The sequence below is a fragment of the Meriones unguiculatus genome, chromosome 4 (genome assembly GCF_030254825.1).
Source record: "Meriones unguiculatus strain TT.TT164.6M chromosome 4, Bangor_MerUng_6.1, whole genome shotgun sequence".
NCBI lineage: Eukaryota > Metazoa > Chordata > Mammalia > Rodentia > Muridae > Meriones > Meriones unguiculatus.
In genome coordinates, this window is record NC_083352.1 from 91796971 (window position 1) to 91823891 (window position 26921).

At 46.9% G+C, this 26921-nt stretch overlaps 1 long non-coding RNA gene across 1 annotated transcript; it reads left to right on the plus strand.

Moving 5' to 3' along the window:
• The first annotated feature begins 1065 nt into the window (after positions 1 to 1065).
• Positions 1066 to 26825, plus strand: LOC132653507 (uncharacterized). Its single transcript, XR_009591237.1, has 3 exons — positions 1066 to 1208; positions 7323 to 7419; positions 26692 to 26825. It is a non-coding gene; the product is annotated as an uncharacterized LOC132653507 (long non-coding RNA).
• The last annotated feature ends 96 nt before the right edge of the window (positions 26826 to 26921 follow it).

Here is a 26921-nt window from a genome sequence, read left to right on the forward strand (position 1 = left end):
GTTTCTGCCTCCCAAGTGCTAGAATTAAAGGTATGTGTGTGCTACCAGCCCAGCTCACCTTCGGAGTTCTGAAGTATTACCCTCCTGTCTCTATGTTCCTATTCCATTCTTTAAAATGAATTCATTTTACTTTATGAGACAAAAATCTCATTTTATAGCCCAGACCAGTCTCTGTCTCATGATCCTCCTGCCTCAGCCTCCCAGATGCAGATCACCTACACGCTTTGCCTCCTGCTTGTGGCGTTTTTTGTTTTTGTTTTTGTTTTTGGGATGGTGTTTGCAGACAGTCCTTGAGGACATACCTTCCATGTGCTATTTATTGTAGGCCTCCCAGAGTGTAGTCCACCGTGTGGAAAGAAAAACTTAGTAGACACCCCACTTTAATAGACTCCTTTCCCCGGGTGGTGGTAGCACACGCCTTTAATCCCAGCACCTGGGAGGCAGAGGGAGGTGGATCTCTGTGAGTTCGAGGCCAGCCTGGTCTACAGAACAGCCAAGGCTACACAGTGGAACCCTGTCTCGAAAAACAAAAAGCGACCAACCAAACAAAAATCCTCTCACCCAGCCCCAAACCCACAGGATCTGTCAAAGACATTTGGATGCCTAATAGTAAGAGATTTTTGAAGCAAAAAGGTGTATGTCCCTCTTTTGGTTTCTTAATATTGTTTAATACCATCTAAGACACAAGTCTGTGAGATTGTCACTCCTGGACCGCTAACCTGGAAAATTTCCGGTGAGACTGTAGCCTGTCTTCGGGGGATGAGAAAGACTGAGGGCCCTCCTGCTGTCTGCCATCCCAGCAAGGAGATCACCAAACAAAGGGAGACATATTCAAAAGCAAAAGTGCATCCGCTTGCTAACGCCCGAGGAAAGCCTGGTTATGCTCAGCCCAGTCTGCGCATGCGTCTGGGACGGCCTTGGTGGCCTCATGTTGCAAGCATCAGGAATATTTGCAAAGTCAAAGTTCCTGATGCAGCGTCGGTCCAAGGGAACTCTGTGTTTTTCATTCTAATTGGAGTCGATTGGGTTTGTATTTACCCTGTGAGTTCAGGGTGAGTTGGATCTCACATCAATCCGTCTGATCTTCCACGAAGAATTCTCTGATCCTTCTTTGAAAACCTCGCCGTCTTTCATCCTTTTTTCTGGTTGCTGTCATGGGGACAATTCAGAGCAAAGCTGTGCTCAGTGGGAGAAGCTTTCCACACAAGGTCAGCCGGAGTGTGTCAGCCAAGGGCTGCTGCTTTTACAATCTTCAATATTGTCTGTATTATTTGGGTAGCAGCGTGTACAAATGAAACGCGGGTCTTTAGAAAAAAGTTTCTAGGGGACACGCTTGGGTAAAAGTGATTGCCGCACAACCCAATGATCTGAGTTCAATTCCCAGAACCCACAGTGGGAGGATGCTTCCCATTTCCACAAGTTCTTCTCTGATCCCCACACCACACAAGCTAGTAATCAATAAAGCGAAAATTCTCAGGTCGGGGAGGTGGCTCGGCGAGTGAATGGGCTTGCTTTTGTAAGTGGGAAGACTCAGTTTGAGTCTCCAGCGCCTACGTGAAAGGCTGGCATGGTGGGGACAGGTGAAGCCCAGGAGCTCAGTGGCCAGGCAACCTCCCTGGAACTGTGGGCTCAGGTTTGATGAGAAACTTGGGGCAAAGCGGTAAAGTCAAGTCCATACAGGAAGACACCCAACAGTCCAATGAACTCTACATGCACTTGTACATTCCTGAGAATCCCCACAACACACACACACACACACACACACACACACACACACACACACACCAATTTGTTTAAAAATAATTTCCCAGGGGATGGAGAGACAGCTCAGTGGTTAAGAGCACTGGCTGCTCTTCCAGGGGACCTGGGTTCGGTTCCCAGCACCCACATGGCAGCTCACACTTGTCTGTAACTCCAGTTCTGGGGCCTCTAACATCCTCACACAGACACACATGCAGGAAAAACACCAATGAACACAAAATAAAAATAAATTATATTTAAGAAAATTTCTTAGATGGGGCTGGAGAGACAGTTCAGTGGTTAAGAGCACTGTCTATGCTTTCAGAGAACTCAGGTCCAGTTCCCAGGACTCACATGGCTTCTCACAACTGTCTGCACCTCCAGTTCCAGGAAATAGAAGGCTATCTTTTCTCCTAGCCTCTGAAGACCCCAGGTACACATGTGGTGCACAGACATATATTCAGACACAACACCTATACATATAAAATAAATAAAAATTCCAGACAAGGTTTCTCCGTGTAGCCCTGGCTGTCCTGGAACTCGCTCTGTAGACCATGCTGGTATTGAACTCACAGAGCTCTGCCTTCCCCTGCCTCCCCAGTACTGGGATTAAAGGCATCACACCCAGCTTTTTTTTTTTTTTTCTTTAGATAACTTACTGAGTTCAGTCAGGGTTGCCTGTGTGTGGATATTTGACATGTCACTGACAGCTTATCAGTGGCTGTTCTTTCAAAGGAACATGACCTCCTCTATCAGCAGCCATCAACTACTTTCTAAGTATTCCCCAGAGAGGGGTGGGGTCTCATGAGTTCCTCTCCTATCAGAGCTGGAGTTTTGGCTGGCTTAGTCTTGTGAGGGTCTCATCCAGGTAACCACAACTGAGTGTGAGAGTAGAGTTGTGTCCAGAAGATGACATTTCACAGATCTCCGCTCCAGCCACGGGTTCTTACAGTGGCTTCTGTTGCCTTTTCTTCTATAGCATTCCCTGAGCCTTGGTGAGGGGGTCAATACATCTGTACCATTTGGGGCAACAGTCAGTTGCCTTCAGCGCTTTGACCGGTCATGAGGTCTTTGCATTATCCGATATGACCACTGAAGAAGCAACTTCTCTGACCGAGGTTGAGCACAGCACTAATCTGTGGAGATGGACAATACATATTTAGAAGGCAATTAGACTGCTTGTCAACATGACCTTTTAACAAAATAAAATAGCAGGTTCCTCCCCAGGACCTGTGACCTTTTGACCAGGGTACAGTACCATTCATAAATTCTCACCTGTGGAACAGGCACAAATACTGTCAGAGAGAGGTTGGTTACTCACATACCACTCATGCCACTACTGCTTCAGGGGGCACACCCTGCCTGGCAAGTCCATATTGGGTCATGCGGGGTCCAGCACTGAGTTGATGGCTTCGCTCCCCCAGCAGTCTGCTGCACAGCTCTTTCCAGCACTATCAAAGAGGGGAGAAAGCGTCTGGGTCAGTTCCGATTTTATGCAACCAAAGTGTGTGTGTGTGTCTTCAGCAGCAGGATCTTCTCAACTAGTTATGGTGGTCAAACGAGGACAATGACTATATCCTGTGCTGTTTGGGGGGCCTCTGGGGCCTTTTAGTGAGTTTTTCAACTCCCATCTCAGGAGTGTCCTTTCTCCACAGACTCCTTCTGAGGTTTGCTGTGATGAACTAGAATGTGCATGGAAGGAATATTGAGCTCTATAGGTAGAGATGAATGTCAGAGATGTTGACAGATAAATGACATTTGCATTTCAGAAAGTGGCTTCCTTCCTTCCCTCCTTTCTCCCTCCCTCCCTCCCTCCCTCCCTCCCTTCCTTCCTTCCTTCCTTCCTTCCTTCCTTCCTTCCTTCCTTCCCTCCTTTCTCCCTCCCTCCCTCCCTCCCTCCCTCCCTCCCTCCCTCCCTCCCTCCCTCCCTCCCTCCCTCCCTCCCTCCCTTTCCTTCCTTCCTTCCTTCCTTCCTTCCTTCCTTCCTTCCTTCCTTCCCTCCTTTCTCTCTCCCTCCCTCCCTCCCTCCCTTCTTTCCTTTCTTTCTTCCTTCCTTCCTTCCTTCCTTCCTTCCTCCCTCCCTCCCTCCCTCCCTCTCTCTCTCTCTCTCTCTCTCTCTCTTTCTCTTTCTTTCTTTCTTTCTTTCTTTCTTTCTTTCTTTCTTTCTTTCTTTCTTTCTGTCTCACTAGGTAGCCCTGGATAGCTTGGAAGTCCATATGTAGACTACTCTGTCCTCAAACTCATAGAGATTCAATTTCCTCTAGCTGGCCTTAAAGGCATGTGCCATCACACCTTGCCTAGTTGTTTTTTTTTTTTTTAAATTGCCTCAATCTCACTATGTAGCCAAGGATGACCTTGAATGTTAGATCCTTTTGTCTCTGCTCCTGAGTGCTGGGATTACAGGATCTGGTCACCTTGCCTAATCTATGTGGTGCTGAAGATGCAACCCAGGGCCCTGTGCATGCTAGGCAAGCACTTTACAGACTGAGCAACACTGCGTCCCCCTCCCCCTCCCTTTGCTGAGTGTTGATTGAATCCCTCCTGCTTCTGCCTCCTGAGCACTGAGATTACAGCTATGTACCCTACTGTGGCTTGGACAAGTCTGTTTTTCATGCACCCAGAGGCATCTGAAGGCTGAAGACCACTCCCTTCCCTGCCCTTTCCACAGATGAATGCTACCAATTACAGAAATGTCTTATTCCTTGGGTAAAACAAAAGATAACTCACACTTGTTGTTTTTAAAAGGCAAGTTTCTTAAACTATATAATTGACATCCAATAAAAAACATTCACCCTTTAGAGATGTGGTCTGAAGACATTCTCACATGTCTATCCCTCCACTCACAAAGACTCCTCTGTGCTCCTAGAAGCACTTCCCCCTGCTCATCTTTTGCACCTGCCTGGGAACCACTGATCTGTTCTCTGTTCTTTTAGATTTAATGTCTTGAGGATGTCACAAGAATGGAAATTCTATGACGTCGTCTTTGGTGCCTGGGTTCTTTCAGTTTGTATAATAAATGCTTTAAGATTCATCTGTATTTCTGCAAGGCCTGTGGTTTGATTTTTTTTTATTTTTATTGCTGTGTAATACTCCATTAGATAAACATACCACAATGTGTTTCTGCCGTCAGCAGGTAATGGGCTTTGGATTGTTTCAATAGGTTGAGGTGTTATGAATACTCAGACTTGGGCTTTTGTGAAGACACGAGTCTTTATTTCTGTTGGCTATATACCCAGGAATGGAATTTCTGGGTTAAATGATCCATGTTTAGTTAAAACTATGAAAAGCAGCAGAAGTTTCTCTTAAGTGTTCTAAAGTCTTCTGAGGAATTGGCCATAGTGGAAACTCTCATGCAGATGGCCTCATTTCAACACCTTCACCTCTGTAGGTCTCCACATTCTGGGTGCTGAGAGTCAGAACTGGGACATACAGATTGCCTTGGAGGGAGACGTGGTTGCCCTTGTCCTCTATCTGGACAGGGTGGGAGGGATTCGGTCTTTCCACATCCTTGCCCTCTCTAGCTCTGGTTGGTCTGTTTACTATTGGTCTTTCTGGCTGTCTGAAGAACTCATTGTACTTCTATGAACTCATTTCTATGACCCTGGGGCTGTGTGAGTTTGCACATCCTTCTTGCTGAGAAAGCCTAGGGTGTTGTCAAGAGCAAATAGCGACCAGCCACTTGTGCCAGTCATTACTAAAGACCAGAGTCCAAGAAAGTAGGCTGGATCTGGGCGCCTGCATGGCGGCCTTTGCCGTGCTGGTGTTGCTTACACAGACAAGGAGTCGTGTGCCCACATGAACCCCATGCAGCAGCCACTTGGGGAGCCTGAGGGCTCCTGCTTTCTTAAGAGTGTGGGAATGGACTAGGGGAGAAGACCAGAACACAAACAAGAGATGCCTTTTATGGGGAAGAGATGGGATGACAACTTGTTGGACTCTGTGATGCAGACGGTTTCACCAGGCACAGGGAAAGGTGGAGATAAAATTGGATTTTGTCCTGAGATATGATGTCAAAGAATAAGCCAAGTGACAGGCCCCTTAATAATTTTTCCCCTAATTTTTATGTCTATCTATTTATTGTCTATTTATTCTATTATCTATCTATCTATCTATCTATCTATCTATCTACCTATCTACCTATTTATGCCTATCTACCATATCTATCATATTGATCTATCAATCTGCACACCTACCTCTCTACCTATTTATCATCTATCATATCTCTCTATATCAATCAATCTATTTATCTATGTTATCTATCACCTATCTTATTTATTTATCTATCATCTACCTATTGTCTGTCTATCTATCTATCTATCTATCTATCTATCTATCTATCTATCTAAGAGCTGCTTGAATTTCAGACCCAATGCACTAGCATTCCATTTCTCTTCTCCCCCTCCTCCAGCTGCCCCTAAAGCAAAGCCCACAAAAGTGACTCTGACAGCCGTAGAGTGATATTGCAATTGATTGGCCTGCCGTGATGGCGTGAGCGTGTTTTGTCGTTAGTGAGGAGACTGAAAGGGGCCAGCTAATAGAATGATCTGGCCTACAAGACAGGCCTGGCCTGATGAACAATCCGACACAAATGTCAATAACAATTGGATTGTCTGTAAACTACAGTCACTTAGGGCACCCGGAGCCTGTCCACAGAGCCGGGACTGAAGCCCTCAGCCTTGCGAATGCCAAATCAGGTTTGGCATCGGGAATGAAAAGCCATCAGAGGTAATAGTGTTAGGAGGCTGTTGGTCAAAGAAGTGAAAAGGGCTGCGAATAATTCTTGGGCTCTGTGTGTCGCAGGGCAAGAGATGAGAGGAAAGAAAGGGGGGGGCTGCAGAGCCCTAAGTACACAGAAGGAAGGCAAGCTGTGTGAGGGTACAATGGTGGAGATGGGCTACGGGGCTCTGAGTCTTGGATCTGTCATGCCTACAGTGTGTGACTTTGGACAGACGCCCTTTCTGTGTCTCGGTTTCCTCCTGATGAAATGGGATGGCTTAGGACCCAAAAGGAGGTCACATGATGTTACAGGGCTCTGTGCTAAGTGCTCACAGAAAATGATGAGAATTACAGAGTAGCTGAGAGCCCTTCAAGTTAGTTGCTGAGTGGCTGCTGTAGCTTTTAAGTCTAGAATACAGGGTAGTCATGATGGCTCAGGAAAGACACTTGGCTGCCAAGCCTTAGAATCTAAGTTCAATTCTTAGGACACATATAGAGAAGAAGAGAAATGAATTCTAAAACTTGCCCTCTGACCTTCACATGTGGATCATGGTACCCACATGGACACATACACAAAATAAAAGCATGTAATAAATTGCTTTTACAAACACACAACACAAGCTGCTGTGATTGTTAATTTCGGTTGTCAATTTGATTGGATCTGGAATAAACTAAGACCCAGCTGCCAGGGCCAGTTTGCAAGGTCACTTCCAGGAAGGATTAACTGAGGGGAAGACCCTCCCCTATGGAAGCCCCCTGTGTAAAGAGGGGAAAGCCAGGCTGTGGCTCACCTTTGCTTCTTAGTGCTGGTGAGGCTGCTGCTGCTGCCAACCTCGCTGACATAACCTATGTCTTTGGTCTTCCAGTGTGTTTACGTCATCAGAGTCAGTCTCGTGGCCCAACGGGGTTCTTGGTTCTCTCTAATGTTCAGACAGCCACAATCAACTATCCTGATCCTATCATGTAAGTCAGTCTAGTAAGTCACTTCTGCAGTATATGTGTGTGTGTGTGTGTGTGTGTGTGTGTGTGTGTATTTATATTCATTCTCTTGATTCTGTTGTTTTAAAGGAACCTGAATAATAATTCAGCTGGGATGCAGTTCAGTGGTAGAGCGCTTGCGCAGCATGCATGAGGAAGGTTCAATCCACAGTAACATACAGGCACACACACACACACTGTAGTGACTCAGAGCCTCCACATGGCCTCACTTTGGGATGGAATAGCTGTGATCAGGTGCACTGAGCGGAATTTACACTCTCCTGGAGGCTGGGGACCCTCAGCAGATAGAAAGAGAGAGAAATGTTTCCACAGAACGTCACAGGGCGGCTGCTGCTGCTGCTCTCAGCCTCACAAGCCAGGGGAGGCTCAGGCTGTTTTGGAAAAATGGAGAGGAAAAAGACACAGAAGAACGAGTCTCTGGCCTGGTGAGATATTTACGTCTCTGGGAAAAAATCATCCTGGGTGTGCATGGGTAGGGGAGAGGAGCAAGAGTGGGAAAGGGAGGAGGAAGTGGGCTGGGGCTTTAAATCAGAAGCCTTTCTCACAGGCTGGGACATCCCTCAGTGAGTACAGCACTTTTGCAGCACTGAGTCTGATTCCTAGCACCATATAACCTGACTGTGGTGGCATACGCCTGTAATCCCTGAAGTTAGGAGGTGGAAGCAGGAGAATAGGAAGGTCAGGGTTATTTTTGGCTCTAAAGTGAGTATAAGGCCAATAAAGTCTACATGAGACACTATTTTAAAAGCCCCCCCCCCCAAAAAAAAAAAACAGCAGAGAAGAGAGCAATGGATTAGTGAATGCATGCCAGGGTTCATCTCATTTTCTCTACTAGCACACAGTCCGAGACCCCATGCCAGGGGAATGGTGCCACCCACAGTGGGCATGTCCTCCTACGTCAAGCACTTTAATCAAAAACAACTCCCCCCACAGATACACCCCCAAGGAAACCCAACATAGAAAACATAGAATATTCTTTGCTGAGCTCCCTCCCCAGGTGGTTTTAGACTGTGTCAACTGGACAGTTAAAGCTGGTCATGGTGAGGTGTCTTCCCAGGAGTGGAACTGGCTGGTCATACATTAATTCCATTCTTCATTATTTGAAGGATGTCCTTGCTGACTGCCATAGTGGCTAGATCAAGATAAACAATTCTGATGACCTAACCCAGCAGCCCAGGGACAGCCAGTGTGGGGAGCAGAGTTTGCACAACAATTGCCAAAGTCAGGAGAAGCCAAAGTTGTTAGGATGGTGGAGTTGAACCATTGAATAGATGGGTAAACCAAGGCTGGAGAGCATAAAGGGACTCACCAAAGGCATGTAGTGAATGAATGAGTCTTCTGAGGACTCCAGGAACTTGGGTGAGCTGGTGAGATGTGATCTTTTGGAGCCAGAGATTTAGTGGCAGGAGGGTCGAAGAACATTTGAGGTCCTCTTGAGTGTGATTTATTCATTTGCTCCCTTAGCTTTTTGTTGTTGTTGTTGTTGCTAAGGGTTTGAGTCACATCTGCAGCTAATTCTTTCCTTCTTTTTCTTTGACTGGACCCACTTATTTCCATTGATAGATTTATCTTGCTCCCACGTCATCACAGAAGCAGGCATCGCGTCTGCAAGCTGGGATTTATGCTGGCTTTGACATGCACAGCACGCAGGCGCTTAGCTACAGCTCTAAGAGACCGGCTGTGTGGCTCCTATATGGACTGTGTGCATGGTGCTGGCTTTATGTATCAGGCGAGACCAGTGGCACCACTGACACATAGCAGGTCTGTGTTCAAAATGAAAAGGTGGGGCCTCACGCTCCTGTTACTCACTTTTGTAGATGTTGGGACAGAAGCCACTTAGACTCTCAGTTTAAGCGGGCACAGTCCATGATGGTATCTGGGGCTTCATACGAGGTGGTAGGTGCTTGCAGCCTGACTTATTAACGACATCTCAGCAGACCAGAGGGTGCAGAGAGGGGCTCCACTGGAAGTGGGCATGCTTCAACTCTCAAGGCCTGTCCCACACTGGCCCTCTCCCCCGAAGCCAGGACCTGAAACCTCCTGAAGCTTCCATAATGTCCATAAACAGCAGCACCAGCTGGTGTATAAATGTCCAAGCTACATATTTAACCCATTATACAGTGAATAATGGACTCAAGGCACTGACTGGAAGTCATTCAAGCCAGCCCTTGGCTCTTCTGATTTCAGGGCCCTGCAACTGTGCAGCTCCCACACCCAGGAGGCCAGGCCTGGTATGGGCTTTGGGAGATTCTGCTCTAAGTAGGACCAATTTGATGGCCCGTCCTAGGTCCCTTGGGGGCTTGCTCTGAGGCCACCCACCTTGTAGGGGTGGTCAAGCACTCAAAGTTCCCCTGTGAGAATAGAAGTCTTCATGGAGCCACAAACAAACAAACAAACAAAACAAAGCAAAAACCAAAGCCTAATGTGGCTGAATTCTTGTTCCGGTAACCTGGGACTGGAGAGTTAGGAAATACAAAGGGCCCAGACACGGGTTCCTTAGAGATTTTAGTGGAGGGCTAAGGTGATGGCTCAGGGCGTAAGGAGCTTGCAGCACAAGGGCCTGAGTTTAGACCCCCAGCACAAACATAAAAGTCATGTGTGGTGGTGTGTGTAACCCCAGTGCTGGGGCGGTGAGAATTGGAGGATTCTAGGGGCTGAACCTGATACTCAGGTTCAGAGAGAGAGAGCGAGAGAGAGAGAGAGAGAGAGAGAGAGAGAGAGAGAAACAGGGAGAGAGACAGAGACAGAGACAGAAACAGAGAAAGAAACAGAGAGAGACAGAGACACAGAAAGAAACAAAGAGAGGAACTGAGAGAGACAGAGACACAGAGAGATGAGAGAGACACAGAAATAGAGAGAGTCTCAGAATATAGTATACAAAGTGGAGAGTCCAGAGGAAGATGTTTGGTGTTGACTTCTGCCTTTCACACTTGGGCTAACACAGCCAAATACACACATGAATTAAACACACAGACACACAGACACACACACACACACACACACACACACACACACACACGGTGGGGATACTTCCTAAATAGGAGCCAGAATTAAACACACAGACACACAGACACACACACACACACACACACACACACACACACACACACGGTGGGGATACTTCCTAAATAGGAGCCAGAAATGCTATTCTCATCTGTATGTCCACTTGATGGTGCATTCTTGGTAGGGGAAGAAAATTCAGGTGTGGGAAGAGAGACAGGAAGAGGAATGGGAAAAGGAAAGGGAAAAAAGAAAGAAAAACTTAAAATGGACTTATAAAGTCTCAAGATAGTTCCAGCAGCTTCTTTGGCCTGCCTTCATGCCTACCTGGGTAAGTGGCTGCCAACATTTGAAATAAATAACTAAAGAGACACTCCTGACTTCACAGATCAAAATAATGAGCACAGTGTCTAGTGTAAGTCCCCCAAGCTGCGGCCTCGGGTGACAGTTTAGAAACGTGGTGGCTGCTTCACTGGGTGGTTGCTTCTCACTCCTTGTTAAGAAGGGACAGGCCATCCCAAAGCACTGCAAAACCCCACACAGGTCTGGAGCCTCCTCAGAATGCAGAGCTAGCTGAGAGCTTCAGAACAATGGCGTCTGCTGCTTGGAATGAAACCAGTGAAAGCCGTTTTCAATTCACCAAGGCAGTCCTGCAGAGAAATCATGTTTTGTTATAATGGCTCTTAACAACAGCTAATAATAATAATAATAATAATAATAATAATAATAATAAGTCCTTCCTTCCTTCCTTCCTTCCTTCCTTCCTTCCTTCCTTCCTTCCTTCCTGTTTTTTTTTTTTTCTTGCTTGCTAAGACTTGTGCCCAAACAAGTAAATAAATGGAATTTCTATTTATAAAGATTCAAGTAATGTGGGCCCAGGAGAGGAAAGTGGGACATTTTTAGGAACAGCACAAAGTAGGGTGTGCCACAGATGCCACTGTCATGGCGTCCCAACAACCAGCTAAATCTCTTAAAGGAGTTATTTAAAAAATGTCATTTTTAGGGGAACAAGGAATTATGACCCAGCCTGAACACAAGACTTGTTTCCTGGTGCTGTTTCTCTCTCCAATCCTTCTCCTTCTATCCCAACTATAATATGGGGGGGGGCAGCTGATTATAGTGTCCCACCCTTGGCAAAAATGCTTAGTCTAAGAATGAACATGTGACTCAAGCTTGGCCAATCAAATTGTCCTCCCTGAGATTCCTGCGCCTCATTGTTCCAGTAGGAAGGGATTGTGCAGGATTGACAGGTTTCCAGCTTCTGGTAGCAGCTGGCCTGGGAGAATCAAATGACCTCAAAAGAAGAATGGTTAGTGACAGAGAAGAGATGGAGACTTTGAAAATAGTCATTTAACTCATCGACTTCTCAGCTTGACAATGGCACAAAACCAGTTACATTCAGCAAGACCTTACTTCAGATTTTGAATTTGGAAGTAGCCATGCCTCATACAATATTTTCTCGGAAACCCTGTCAGGGCTTTGAGCCACACAGCTAGCTTCCAGTCAGCTACGTGATCATGGCGGTTAAAGAACCTAGACACAGAGGATGTGATGATGCTCACTTATACTCCTAGAGGGTTTATTAAGAGGCTGAGCCAAGATGTTCATGAGTTCAAGGCCAGCCTGGGCTACATAGCAAAACCATGAAACTTGAAGAACAGAGGATGCATCAGAGTGGCAGGGTGCCAGACTACGACGGGTGAGGCTGAGGGTTCTGTCCACAGGACTGCAAATGAGCACGGGGGCTCCACACCTCGCTGTGTTGGTGGCTGTTCTGCATATATGCATTCAATAAGCTACATGAGACATTCAACCTGCGACTCTCAAATGGGCTTTGTGTTAGATGACGCTGCCAAGCTGCAGGCTAGTGTAAGTGTCTGAAGATGCTTAAGGTGGCTTTGAGGTCCAGTAGCTTAGCAGTGTTGAATGTATATCTATTTGATTTAATTTTATTGATTGATTTAGAGAGAGAGAGAGCGAGAGCGAGAACACATGCAAGCATGGATGTGTAGATCAGAGGATAACGTTTAGAGGCTGATTCTCTCCTTCCACTATATGGATTCTAGGGGTCAAATTCAAGTCTGAAGCGCCTTTACATGCTGAGAAAAAGTGCCCTAACAAAGGCAGTGCTTAGGATGCTGGGCATGTGTCTATGAGAACCGTCTGCTCAGGGCAGGAGAATTTTGATATTCTTGAATTCAAGACAGCCTTGCTAGGGAGAGTGAGCTTCAAGAGGCAACATGAAGAGTAATAAGAAATGGGCCAGAGAAAGGGAGAGGAGGGAAAAGGGTGCTTCTGATGGGGGACCCAGGAGGCAAAGGCTAAGAGGTGAGAGGGTGCAGGGCTCCTGTGGGGGAAATGACCACACCTTTGCCTGGCTTGAGGACTGACCATAGATGGGTCTGGAAGGAAGAGTGAGAACAGGGAGACAGACTCTGGGAGTTCATGTTCAGATATTAGTACTTTAGGGTCCTGAATCCCCCTGAAGAATGACACAAGGCTGTTTGAGGTACTAGAGCATGGAGCAGAGAAGGAATCAGACTAGAATCTTGGATCAAAGATGTGAGTGTGTGTGTGTTTGTGCGCACACACATAAGTGAGGGTGCAGGTGTGAGTAGAGGCCAGAGTTTGATGTCCAGCATCTTTCCTGATCACCCCCCACCTTATTTTTGGAGACAGGCTTTCTCCGTCAATCTGGAGCTTCCCCACTTCAGCTAGGCTGGCCAGCCGCTGAGCTAGAGAGACCCTCTCTGCCTCTCTAGCAATGGGATGACAGGCCCACATTGTCATATCTGGCTCTCTCATGTGGATTCTTAGGGTCCATCCGAGGACCGCATGCTTACATAGGAAGAACCGACCCATTTCTCCAGCTGTAATGGCATTAATTCCTGAAGATCCCAACCTCCCATTGCCCCAACAGGAAAACTATGTTTCTCCGACAAAAATCCAGCTTGCCTGAAAAGCCACAGCACTGATGAAGAAGATGATGGGAGTCAGCGCCTTCAGACCTCAAGCTAGTTTTAAGAGGTTTCTGTTCTTTTGGAGCATGTCCACTCCAAGCCCCTGCCTGGACCAGATTTGGTCCCTGGAAGCTCTTCTGAACTTAGGGAAGGCTCCAATTCCTCACGTTCACGTAGCCACGCTGTCTGAGGAAGCTCGCAATAATTTTTTTTTTTTTTTGAGAGGCAACGCCTTGCTCCCATCTCTGCAAAACAATGTATTTATTATTGCTAAGCCGTTTCCATCTTTGAGGAGAAAATCTATACCACATGACTCCCCAAAGCAGAGTGGTCCCGGCTTACAAATACAGTACGTTAATAGCTTTGTAAACATTTATTCAGGGTGACAGCTGAGGGGAGCATGTGGCATTAATTAGAAGGCTTAGCGATGAGGTCTGTTAGGAGCTAAGGGTAAAGCACAATTCATTGGCTTTATAGAGGGAAAAGGCTCTGGGTGGGGGTAAACACCTCCTTCTAATATGTTCTGACTCTGTTGATGTGGGGTGTGTTGGGAGCCATGGGGGTCTCGGCTCTGAGGGGGAGGAAGTTGCATCTTGGCAGAATGGGGCCTGAGTTATGAGGCCTCATGGTGGCCATGGGTGGCTTCCTCTGAGTGATTACTGTGACAGGAACTTCAAGCTGAAGGCCCATTCTAGAGAGAAATAGAACAAAATCTGACAGGATCAGCCTCCCAGGACTGGTAGATTTTAGGGGAGCAGCTCTCTGGAATGAGAGCTGCCTCTTCCCATATTAGCAATCCCTTTAGAAAAATATCCTCTTATTTCTCTCTGTATGTGCAAGTGTGTACATGTGTGTAGAAGTTTGGAGGCCAGAGGATAAGTCTTTCTTGTAGTGAGAGGACGTTCCACCCTTATTTTCAGTTATTTGTCTTATTTTGGCCTGTAAGCCCCAGGAAACCTCCTCTCTCCCTAACACTGACATGACAAGTACTTGAGGGCCCTGAAGGCCAAAGAAATTAAGTAACAGGGAGGACCCAAGGAAGGATGCTTGAATCGCACTCAGAAGGGGAAATAGAATAGATATTGGAAGTGAATGAAGAGAGGGACCTTCTGTCTCCCCCCCCAGCCAAAACTCTTCCACAAGACTCCCTGAGCTCTACCTAATGTTTGGCTGTGGGTCTTAGCATCTGTTTCAATCTACTGCTGAGTGAAGCCTCTTAGAGGACAGTTATGCTAGGCTCCTGTCTACAAGCATAGCTATCATTAATAGTGTCAGGGGTTGGCTTTCTCCTCCTTTGGGTCTGTGGATTGTAGTATGGTTATCCTGTACTATATGGCTAAAATCCACTTGTGAGTACAAACCATGTGTGTCTTTCTGGGTCTGGATTACCTCACTCAGGATGGTCTTTTCTAGTTCCATCCATTTGCCTGCAGTTTGCATGATTTCCTTATTTTTAATAGCTGGGTAGTATTCCATCATGTCAATGTGCCACAGTTTCTTTATAATGCTTCAGTTGAGGGACATGTGGGTTGTTTTCAGTTTCTGGGTATTATGAATAAAGCTGCTATGAACATAGTTGAGCAAGCGTCCTTGTGATAGGATGAGGTGGCATCCAATGTGTTCATTGGTTCCATGCACAGGAAATGGCACCATGGCAGGTATGTGGTTGATTTTCACATGTCTATATCTGGGAACATTCTCAAGAGCCTCTCATTTCAGAAAGGAACCAGACCAGATCTCTCTTTGTTCCAAAGACCTGGGCTGGTGATCTGTGCTTTAGTGTTATAGCTCTGAGGGAAAAGGTGTCCTGGCAGTTGGGAGCCAAGGAATATCATAGAGTCACACCACACAACAAACTTTACACAAGGGATTTATTAGGAGGGGAACCCCCGGGGGGTGGTGGTGGCTGCCTTCTGCTCAGGCAGGAAGCACCAGAGAACTGAGCAGAAGGCAGGCTTTATACAGGGCTTCTTGGGGAGCGGAGCTTTCCAGGATGGGGATTTCCAGGGTGGAGATTGGTAGGATTTCAAGTCCTGAGCTTGGGCTTTTTTACTCTGCAAGGGAGGGAATGGGTCCAGCCATTACAGCAGTTAAGAATTCTATGTGTGTTGAATGTCCTCAGTGAGGGGTCTGGCCATTTGTGTGCTTTGAAGGGCTTACACTGTGGACATGCATAGGGTATCTACTGGAAGAGAGAAGGACCTTGGAAAGACATAGGCTCTCTCTGGGATGCAGGTTTATCATCTGCACAGGGGCATGATGTAGTGGACTGGCGAGGTGAGGGTTGAAGATGGCAGGAACCTGTCAAAAAGCCAGAGATATCAGGTCTGCTTCTTTGGCTCTGTTGGAGGGACCTTCTGGTCCCGCCAGCCTGGCTTCCTCTCTCATCTTTCTTCTCCTCAGCACCTAGTTGAGTCACACTCCCATCTTCACGCTGCTCAGATCAAAACCCTACTTGATGTTTGACCTGGAAATAGATCCAGGCCTTCTTCTTGTTGGTCTACTTACAAACTACCCTCTTTCTTACTTCTTCCTGAAGACCTCCAACAGTCCAAGACATGTTCCCACTCAATGGCTTTCAAATATTGGCTGCTTTTCCCCTCCAAGCAAAGTCCCACTGCATCATCGATGTGGCCTTTCCTTTTTTTTTTTTTTTTTTCCTTTTCTGTCTGGAATGTTCTAGAACTCTTTGCAACATCACATTGACTAGATGGAGAAGCTACTGCTGAAGAAGGACAGTGGCCACCCTGGCTGGGAAGAGGGTAGGGGTGGGGCTCAAGCCCCATTCTGTCTTATATAAGAGCCTGGGAGGGTCCAGACGACTGTAGGCTGAGAGGTGCACCCTCTGTGTGCATACTTGGGAACTGTATGCCCTTAGGTGAGTTGTCTTGTGTCTCCGGACTCCAGCGGTCAGGTGTTGGGGTCAAGTGTGACATGAGAGCCCTGCATGCAGGGAGGGCTCAAGAAATGTCAGTTTCTTTGTGATTGGCTGCACCAAGAAGAGGAACAGCAGAAATGTATTTTAGCACCTGAGCCCTAGAATGATTAATCTTGATTGTCAACGTGATGAGAGTTAGAGTCACCAAGGAAACAGACCTTGAGGCTTGTCTGTGAGGGGCTTTCTAGAGTGGATTGATTAAGGTGGGGAGACCCACATGGAATGTGGGTGGCAACCTCTCGTGGTCTGGGGTCCACGACTGGATACAGTGAAGAAAGTAGCTGAACATCCGTCTTTGTTTGCTTCCTGACTATGGATGCAAATGATTAGTTACTTCCTGTTCTTGTCGCCATTGCTATCTCCCGCCCTCTCACCACGATGGGCTAGTCCCTCAGACTGTGAGTCAAAACAGACCCTTCCTTAAGTTGCTTTTGTTTGGTATTTAAAACAATATTTATTTTCATTTTCTGTGTATGGGTGTTTGGCCAGCATGTATGCCTATACAATGCCCAAGGGAGGGGTGTTTTTTTGGTTGTTGTTTTGTTTTTTGAGACAGAGGCTCATGTATCCCAGGCTGGCCTCAGACTCACTATGTAGCAGAAGATGAGCTCAGATCCTGATCCTCCTGCCTCTACCTCCCGATTGCCAGGATCAGAGACTCCGGCCACCCTGCTTAGCTTGTGTGGTGCCAGGGATGGAACCCAGGACCCTGTGCATGCTGGATGAACCCTGCCCAGTTGAACCCGGCCAACCTTCTAAGCCCCTGAAAAGCTGATTCTTGTTTGCTGTGCTAGTTTCACATTTTTCTCCACAACTTACATTGGCTACATTTGACTCCTTGTTGCCATCATGTACCTCACTTTGATCTGAGGCATGCTATCCATCAGAGCCCTGAAAGCTTGTACCAAAGACCCTCCAGGCATTTGCTGGCCCGTTGCATCACACACTCGTCCCTCCAGTGACTTGCTTGGATCTTCCTCCATTCTCCTCTTCCTTCCCTCCTTCTTCCTTTTTCTCCTTTCTTCTTCTTTTGAGACATCTCGTAATGTCTCAGCCTTGGACTCATGCTCTTCCTGTCTCGACTTCTTGAGTGCTAGGATGACACGTGTGTGGCATACACAGTTTCCTTTTTCTGGGAGTTTCTTCACGGTGGGGCCCACCTACGGTATTTCGCTTGAGTTTTAGAGTCTGTGGCTCCCTGTAGGTTGGCTGGCTTCACGGAGTGGGAGACCAAGGCTGGGTAGGGAAGGGCAGAGCTGTGCACAAAGGCAGCCTGCCAGGCCTTTTCAGAGCCAGCAGTGGGGTGCAGGTGCACTGTCTAACAAAGGCCCCAGTTCCGAGTGGGGAGGGCTGGTTCTGGCCTTTCAGGTGAAGATAATGAATGGTAGGTGAATGCAAGGGGAGAGGAGCCAAAGAATGGGGGACAAGGCCGGCAGAACTTCAGGGAAATCGTGGTGACTAATGGGCATGTCTCTGAAAGGCTCCCTTTTTGAACCTGCCAGAGGAAACAGCCCATTGCTGACTTTTTTTTTTCTTTTTGCATTTCCCCTCCCTTTTCCCTCCTAATGCAGGGAGGAGAAGAAGGCTTTTATCTGCTCCCAGTATTTAGGCATTTCCTGTGATACTGGCTGGATGCCCACCACTGTGTCTACCCTTCCCTGTGCTCCTGGAAGCCTGGCAGATAAGGGTTAAGACCAGGACCTACTTACACACACTAGAAACCCGGGTGCTCCCGGAGATGCGCTTGCCGACCATGCCAGACCTGACACCTGGCAGCCTCAGGTTTTAGCCAGAATCCCAGGGTAGCACATTGGATGTGTGGTGAGTTGACTCCTGGAGTGGGGATGTGATATGTTCCATCTGTTCCTTGTGTCCTGCCTTCTGGGTCTGTGGCCGGGATGGAGAAATAAACTAGAGACATGATTCAAAAAAAGAGGGCTGGGGATGTAGCTCAGTGGAGGAATGCTTGCCTAGCATAGTGTAGGGCCTGGGTTAGATCCACATCCCCACAAGGAAAACAAAGGAGCAAACAAACAACAAAGAAAGCTAAAGGGTAAGGAAGAGCATTTGACTCTGGCCGCTCATTGGGTTGGCGAATGATCAGAAGAGCTGTCTGTCTCCTCCATCTTCTTTACCCGTGTTTGGCTTTTCAGACTGCTTGAAACACATCTGGTTTCTCCCTAGTCAGCTTCTCTGTTTCAGTCCGCCAGTGTGGAGGAGAGTCTGAAACAGATGCTTGCAGTGAGGGAGACACTGGCCCATCTCCAGCCCCCTCCTTGCTACTGGCTACAGTGTGATGGGCAGCCTTATCAGTCCACCCCTCACTCCAAATTTATCTTTTGTGGGCTGGGAATAATACAATTTCTCCTACCTGGAAAAATCTGAGAGGCCAGCAGCAAACATTTTAGTAAGGTCAGCATATCAACCGGTCATATTTATTTGTTAATTTGTGTTTGTTCTATTCTGTTGGCTTCTTTTTTGTTTTGTTCTGTTTTGCTTTTCAAGACAGGGTTTATTTGTGTGTAGCAGCGGCTCTCCTGGTACTCATGCTGTAGACTTGGCTGGCCTTGAACTCAGAGATCCTCCAGCCTCTGCCTCCCGAGGTGTGTGCCACTGCCCGGCTTTTCCTAGTCCATTTTAATCTGAAATTCCAAATGCTCTAACATCCCAAACCTCATGTCACATCATGAGACTTAATGCACAAAATCATGAACAAATATTACAGAAGACAGCTTCCTGTATGAGGTTACATGTGACAATAATACATTTTGTGTTTAGTCTTGGGTCCCATCCCCAAGACATTTCGCCCTGTCTGAGCAAATATCCTGAAATCTGAAAAATTCTAACATCCCAAATACTCTTTTGATCCTGAGAATTTCAGATATGCGATGTTCAGGGTGTCTGTAGAAAGGCATGCCCCGCCTCCTGTTATTTTCTAGAAGGAGCAGATCCAGGGAATGGGGACCTGGAGGCACTGGCTGTGGGAAGGAGTCTTGGAACAAAGATGGTAGAGACAGCTCAGCTTGGGTTCATGGCCAAGTTCATGGCTGGGTTTATAACCAGGTTCATGGCCACGGTTCTGAAGTTGCCTCCCTCCGCCCCCATCTCATGCTTTTAAAAAAGAAATCATTATTGTAGCTGCCAAATCAATATTAAAACCAGGGGCTTATGAGAGGGCCTGGCAGGCAGCTCTGGGAATCTTTTTACACTTTTTAATATTGGGGAGACAAGGGAGCCTCTCACCTGGGAAGCTCTGTGGGCAGCAGTGAGGATTCTCTATGGGCCACGGAGCTCCTGGCTTGGGCTCAGAGTTTGATTCCAAAGCATTTCAACAAAATCAGGAACAGTAGGAAGAGCCATGCCCTGACTTCCCAGGTGGAAAAAATGTTCCTGGGATAGAGTGGAAGGAGAGAGAGAACCTTCCAGAAGTCATCATATCTCAGGAAATGAGCCCCCAAATGCTGCAGTGTTGAGGGTCTGGATTTGCTTGTGTGGGTGAGGGAAGCCCAGTTCTGAGGTCATTACTGTTCAATTTTCTCATAAAACTACGCATGCCACTACTTCCAGAAGCCTCAATGTGCAGCGTCTATCCCCAGGGTACTGGGAGAGGCTCATAGAGGAAAAAGTTGGTTCCTGTAGCATCAATGGGGCAGTGAGACCTGGAAATGACCCAGAAGACAGGTGACTAAGCCTAGCCAAGAAATGAAAGCCATGTGCCAATGCTAAGCATTTCAGATGTTATTGTGGGCCGGGTAGTGGTGGTACATGCCTCTAATATCAGCACCCAGAAGGCAGAGGCAGGCAGACATGAGTCTGAGGCTAGCCTGGTCTACAGAGCAAGCTTCAGGAAAGCCAGGGTTACACAGGTGCTATTGTGATCCCTCCTTCCTGGTGTCTCCCCTTTTCTCCCTTCGTCTTCCTTCCTCCCCTTTCCTTCTTCTTCCCCTCACTTTTTCCACTTCTTTCTTTTCCTCTCCCCTTCTTTTCCCTCTATCCTCTCTCTTCCTCCTCTCCTCCCCCATCCTTTCTTCCTCTTCTTTCTCCCTTTCTTCCACTAACCTTTTCTACAAATATTTGCCAAGTGTCCCTATTCTGTGGGCATTGTGGATCTCAGTGCGCTGATGTAGACGTTTATGAAGTAAGAAGTAATAAATACACAATAAAATAAAAGGTTTAAAAGCCAGTTTCATGGATCTATTATATGATTGCACTCTTGTAAACGCATGTTTATTTATTCATATACTTGGATAGGCAGTAAAGCATTTAAAAGGTCAGGCACCAAGATGTCCCTGTTTGCCCCTTTCTTGGTGACAAGACTGTAGATAACTGTTCATTTTTTTTTTTTTTTTACTAATACTGCCTGAGCCCACGTTTCTTGTGCAATTTTAAGTTTGCAAAGTCAAGAACACTCCACATACTGGGCTTTGAGCTTCTCTTTTTACCTTGTTTCCTGTCACCATTGGCCTGGCTTTAGTCACACAGTTTCTCTGTTGATTAAGCATAAGGCTTGTCCCTGTCTCAGGGTCTTGGTACGTGCTGGTAGCTCTGCCTGAGTTTCTCTTCCTCAGGTCTTTGCTGAATGTTTCCCTGGGAGAGGCCCCTACAGCAACAAATATGCCCAGACCTCAGATTGGGTCTTCCTAGTGCTTGCAGCTCTGACGTTGTCTTGACTCTTTGCTACTTGTTCTCTTTCCTCTTTTCCTGAATGTGAGTGTGTGTCTTCAGGGACCTCATGTTCTTGGCTCCTGGAACCAAACCTGGCACGGAACAAGAAACCAGTAAATATTTGTTGAATGAACACATTCTGGGGAATAAATATTAAAAAGGAAAGAATTTTTTCCTTTTTTAAAACGATTTATTTATTTTTGTTTTATGTGCATTGGCTTTCTGCCCATTATGTCTATGAATGTGCCAGATCCCCTGGAACTGGAGCTACAAGCAGTTGTGAGCTACTCGGTGGGTGCTGGGAACTGAACTTGGGTCCTCTGGAAGAGCAGCCAGTGCTCTTTACCACTGAGCCATCTCTCTAGCTCCTAAACTCTTTATTTTTTATTTTTCAGACACTTGCGTTTGCTCCTGGGCCAGGACTTGTCAGGAAAGGGCAGGCTCTAGCTGAAAGTCCCTTTGCTCTTTCTTGGCCACTCTTCCATTTATTACCTCGAAAGTGAGCCCGGGTGGGCTTCTGTGTGACATCCGTCTGGTAGGCCACTTCACTTTTCCGGGGAGCAGTTTTCACCTGGTGCGGAGGGAAGACCCTTTCTGCTTTCCCTTCCCAGTCGATAGGACAGCACCACACCCGCAGGCCCTGCCCATACCTGTCTACTTCCTCATCAACACCAGGAGCCATAGTTATAGTTTTGTGGAGCAGGTTGGAGAAGGGGAAATGGAGCTGAGGCTTTGTCAAACACCAAGAGCAAGGTCATTCCTGTGACATCTGGAGACACTTACCCAACATTCCTTTGGGCTTGAGGTGAGAGTAAATGCTGCTTATACCCCTGGCTGCTGAACTCAGCCCTGAGGCAGGCCTCCAAGTTACAACGCTGCAAAATACCTTCCTTCTTCCTCTTTCCTCCTCAGCCCTCCTTGCTTTTATTCCTTCCTTCTGTGCCCCTCCCACACCCCTTTTCTTTTTATTTTTTGGATTTGTGATTTTGAGTCTTACTTTTTTTTTAAAAAAATTAATTTTTTTAATTTTACTTTTCATATTATAGTTTATTCACTTTGTATCCCAGCTGTAGCCCCCTTCCGTATTCCCTCCCAATTTCACCCTGCCTCCCTCATCTCCTCCATGCCCCTCTCCAAGTCCACTGATAGGAGAGGTCCTCCTCCCCTTCCATCTGACTCTAGCCTATCAGGTCTCATCAGGATTGGCTGCATTGTCTTCCTCTGTGGCCTGGTAAGGTTGCACCCCCATCAGGGGGAGGTGATCAAAGAGCCAGCCACTGAGTTCATGTCAGAGACAGTCCCTGTTCCCCTTACTATTCCTAGTAAGGGGAACCCACTAGGATACTGAGCTGTCTAGAGTCTTACTTTGTATCCCCGACTGGACTTGAATTTGGGATCTTCTTGCTTCAGCCTCCAAATGCTGGGACCACAAGCATGGTGATTCTGGTCCCAGAATTCTTGATGGATACTCATTTCCTCATCCATTTCTTCAAGTGGTTCAGATCCTGAAACACAAGGTTGTGACTAGCCAGCTCAAACCGTCTGTCAGGATTATTTTCCTGAAAGACAGTGAGGGTACAGATTTATAGCTCCTCTCTCTGTCTCTCTCTGTTTGTTTGTTTGTTTTTTCTTTCTTTTCTTTTTTTTTTTTGTGTGTGTGTTTTGTGTGTGTGTGTATAGGTGCCCTCACGTCCCCAGAGTTACAAGTGGTGAGCTGCCATGTGGGTGCTGGGGAGCAAACTCAGGTCCTCTTATCTCCAGCCCCAACAAGGAAGTTTAGGATTTATCCCCTGATCAGCAGACTGGAAAAACTCCTTCAGCTCTTTCTAAAAAATATGGTAATCACCGGGCTCGTTGGGCCGTATTCCTGTGATTCCAGCACTCAGGGAGGCAGAGGCAGTGGATCTCTGTGAGTTCGAGGCCAGCCTGGTCTATAAAGTCTAGGACAGCCAAGGTTAGACAGAGAAACCCTGTCTCAAAAAACAAAAAACAAAACAAAACAATCTACCAGGTGTGTTCCCTTTCAGTTTTAATCCCAGCACTTGGGAAACAGGCAGATGGATCTCTAAGAGTTCAAGGCCAGCCTTATCTATCCAGACCTACACCAGTGAAATTCTGTTTCAAAAATCCAAAGAAACCAATAAACAAAACAATTGTAGGATGCAAACTATTCTGGCTACAAGAACGTTCTGCACCCTGGGGTCTTTTCAATCATTCAAAAGTCTGTGTCTCATATGGAAGTGATATTTGTCTTCAGCATGCTGTAATTACTGCTCAGTTTGATATGACCATGTGTGAAAACACATACAACATCACCCACCTGGCCAATGTATGTATAATATGCATTTCTTTTCACCTTGGATTTTGCCTCATATACTTTTACGGTCGTATTATACAGCTTCACTCACAGAGGCAATGGATGGAAACTGAAGCATGATTCCAGATTTTTCTCCCTGCTTTCATCTTCTCCGCAATTCTGCAGACTCCCTGGTACCAGAAAAACACCAGCTTTACAGACTAGGGTCTCCCCCAGACCCCATCCTCACCCCAGTGTGTATCTGTCATCGTGTCACAAGATCTTTGGGCGTTCAGAGAAAGTGTCACGCCCCTGCTACTACCAGGACATGGAAGGGGACTTCTGGGAGCCACCTTCCCGGGAGATCGGCCCCAGATCTGTGTTTTTGGATTGGGTTATTTGGGAAAGTAGCAGGGCATAATGATGATGCCTTAGACTTTGAAATCGAAAGGCTCAGAGTCAAATCATGGGTTATAACTCCGAAGGATGCACAGTCCGGCATGAGTCTGCCTCATTCTTTGGTTCAGGCCCTCTGATTCAGTTGAGTACTGTGGCTTGGAAGTCTAAGTACTCTCCCCAATCACTCTGTCTTCTTTCGTTGAGACGGAGTTTTGCCACATCGATCCGAGGTTTGCCACTCTTCAGCTGGACTGGCTGGCCAGCAAGACTCAGAGATTGCTTGTCTCTGCTGTCCTGTCTGTGGAGGGACAAGCAAGGGTAGCTTTTCTGTGGGCTCTGGGATCCAAACCCGGCTCTGTGAGTGCTCTTATCCACAGAGACATCACTCCATATCTACTCTCATTATATTTAGTGCACATTAATCCTGTAAGTAACGGATTTCCTTATGAGATTCTCACCGTGAATATTCATAAGTGTAATGTACTTTGATCATTTTGAAGTACCTTCTACACCCACCCCCATTACCACCTCTTATCTCTCTAGCACCTCCTCCGTGGGCTTAACTCATTACAAGGATGACTCTGGACCATGTCTATATTTTGGATGAGACACTGGAAATGTTTAATATGATTCTTTTTTTCTTCTCTTTTGGTTGTCCGAGCCAGGGACTCTCTAGTAGCCCAGGCTAGCATCTCTAGTGCCTGTACAGAGATGCATACGCCATGCCTGTATCAGCATACTTTTTAGGTTAACCCCCCACGTTAGGCCATAGAGGCCCCTTCCCCACTCTGTTTCATAGACAGAACCTGGGGCCAAGAGTCGTTTCTTTGCATAGCAAGGTTCACAAAGCTGGTCCCGGGGGTGCTGAGGCTTAGTGCCTCGTCTCCTTGTTATCATCGCCTGTGCTCCCTGTTTCTGATGACATAAAGCGGGCTCTCGGAGTGTGTTAACAGTGGCACGTGGGGCAAAGGTCGCCACACACAGTAAGTCCCGTTGGCCTCTGCCCTCTCCCCTCCTTTAGCACACAGAATAGACTTTTTGTCGGAGCTTTTCTCAGAGACTGAATTTCAGGACGGCACGATGGCATTCTGTCAAAGATTGGCCCACTGCTGCCAACAGCTTTCAAAGGTTTTGGGGTCTGCAGAGCCCCTGAAGAATTTTGGCTTGGAGCATTTTTCTCCTTCGTTTCTGAATCCAATGGTAGATTAGGCGAAATGGAATCCGTATGGTTCTGATTCATTTACACTTAACTCATCAAAATGTTCCTTTTTATGAGCTATTTGATGTCCAGAAAGCCTTTTGAGTAGATTTTATAAGCCTTTTAAAGACTTTTCTCTTAGAAACAGGCGGTTGCATTTTGCCAAGAATAAACAAACTTGAACCTCAGAAGTGCATGGCTTGCCAAGGATCCCAGGGCCAGAGGACAAGCTTACTAAGGCACCCCGTCCTAACTCCGTCTTCCATCTCCCCCAACACCCTCCTGCTCGGGCCTCACTTCCCTCAGAGTCTCTTTGCGGAGGTCTTATTCACTTCACAAACTTCCACCATCTCCCCCCCCCGCCCCCGCCTCCAGCATGTCCCGAGAAGTTGCTCTCATCAGCAGGGACAACCCTAGAGCTCTCGCCTTTGTTGCTGTTCTCGGTCCTGCTTGGGAACAAATGAACAGGACAGAGATACAGGTGGAGTCCTCCAGCTCCTGAGGAGCTCTCTCACCCGGTGGTACACACAACCCCATCGTCCCTTTCGCCTTATCAGTCAGGGGATCAGGCAGGGGAGACATTCTGATCCTTGTGCTGTTTTGGGAAGCTGAGGCTGGACAGTCTATGTGATTTCCTAAGCCCACCTCCTCACCTGATGGTTGTGAGCCCCAAAGACATTTGCCTCATTTCCTTACATCGTCTCCTAAGAACAACCCAGAAACAGGGTGTGGTGTGGAACTGCGATTCCGGCCCTCAGATAGTGGAAAGCTGGGAATTGGAAGTTCAAGATTATCCTCAGCTACCTAGTACATTCACACACACACACACACACACACACACACACACACAGAGAGAGAGAGAGAGAGAGAGAGAGAGAGAGAGAGAGAGAGAGAGAGAGAGACACCTTTCTCACATCTTATGCCTGGTCTGAATATATGGAGACTCATTTTGGGCTAAAGCTATTTCACCTAAAGAAAAACTTGGAAAGCAAATGAAGGTCAAATATCTGATTCCCAGCTTACCACCACCGCAAGGCTCAGTGGTGGCATTTCCAGTAGACGCGAGTGTAAGCACTGTACCTAAAATCATTTTCACCTAGCTGCCCAGTTAGCCCAGCCGCAAGATATGTGTGTGTTCGTATATGTGTAGATATGTGTATGTGTGTAATAATAGTGGTAGTTTTGAGCCACCACATCCTGTTTTGTGCCTGTTTTGAGAGTAGAACCAGAGCCTCATGCAAGCTAAGCAAACATTCCACCCACTGAACCATACTCCTCCACATACACACACACACACTCATACACACACACACACCGCATACCATACACATGCACATACATAGACACACATACACATACTTACGAATGTGCTCTCTCACACACACACGTGCATGCACACACGCACACATACACAGGCACACATAGGAGACAGAACTGTCCACTGATATAAGGGAGTAACTAGACTTTTTTTTTTTTTTTTTTTTTTTTGAGACAGGGTTTCTCTGTGTAGCCCTGGCTGTCCTGTTCTGGACTTGCTTTGTAGACCAGGCTGGCCTCGAACTCACAGCAATCCACCTGCCTCTGCCTCCCAGAGTGCTGGGATCACAGGTGTGAGTCACGGAGCCTAGCTGTAACTAAACTTTCATAGCTGCTTTGCTTTTATTATTTTAAATGTATTTTTAATTTTTGGTCTGTGGGTGCTTTGCCTGTATGTATGTATGTATGCATGCATGTATGTATGTATGTATGTGCACCACATGCATGCTTTTTGTCCACTCAGGCCAGAAGAAGTGTAGGATCCCCTGGAACTGGAGCAACAGATGGTGGTGAGCTAACACGTAGGTGCTGAGAGCCAAACCTGGGTCTTCTGGAAGAGCAGCCAGTGCTTTTAACCTCCGAGCAACCTCTTCAGCCCCCTCTTTTACTATTGACTGAGGACATTTGTTGTTTATGGACATGACACTATATACAAACTCTCAGAAAACTTCTCATTTCATTTAATTGATTCAT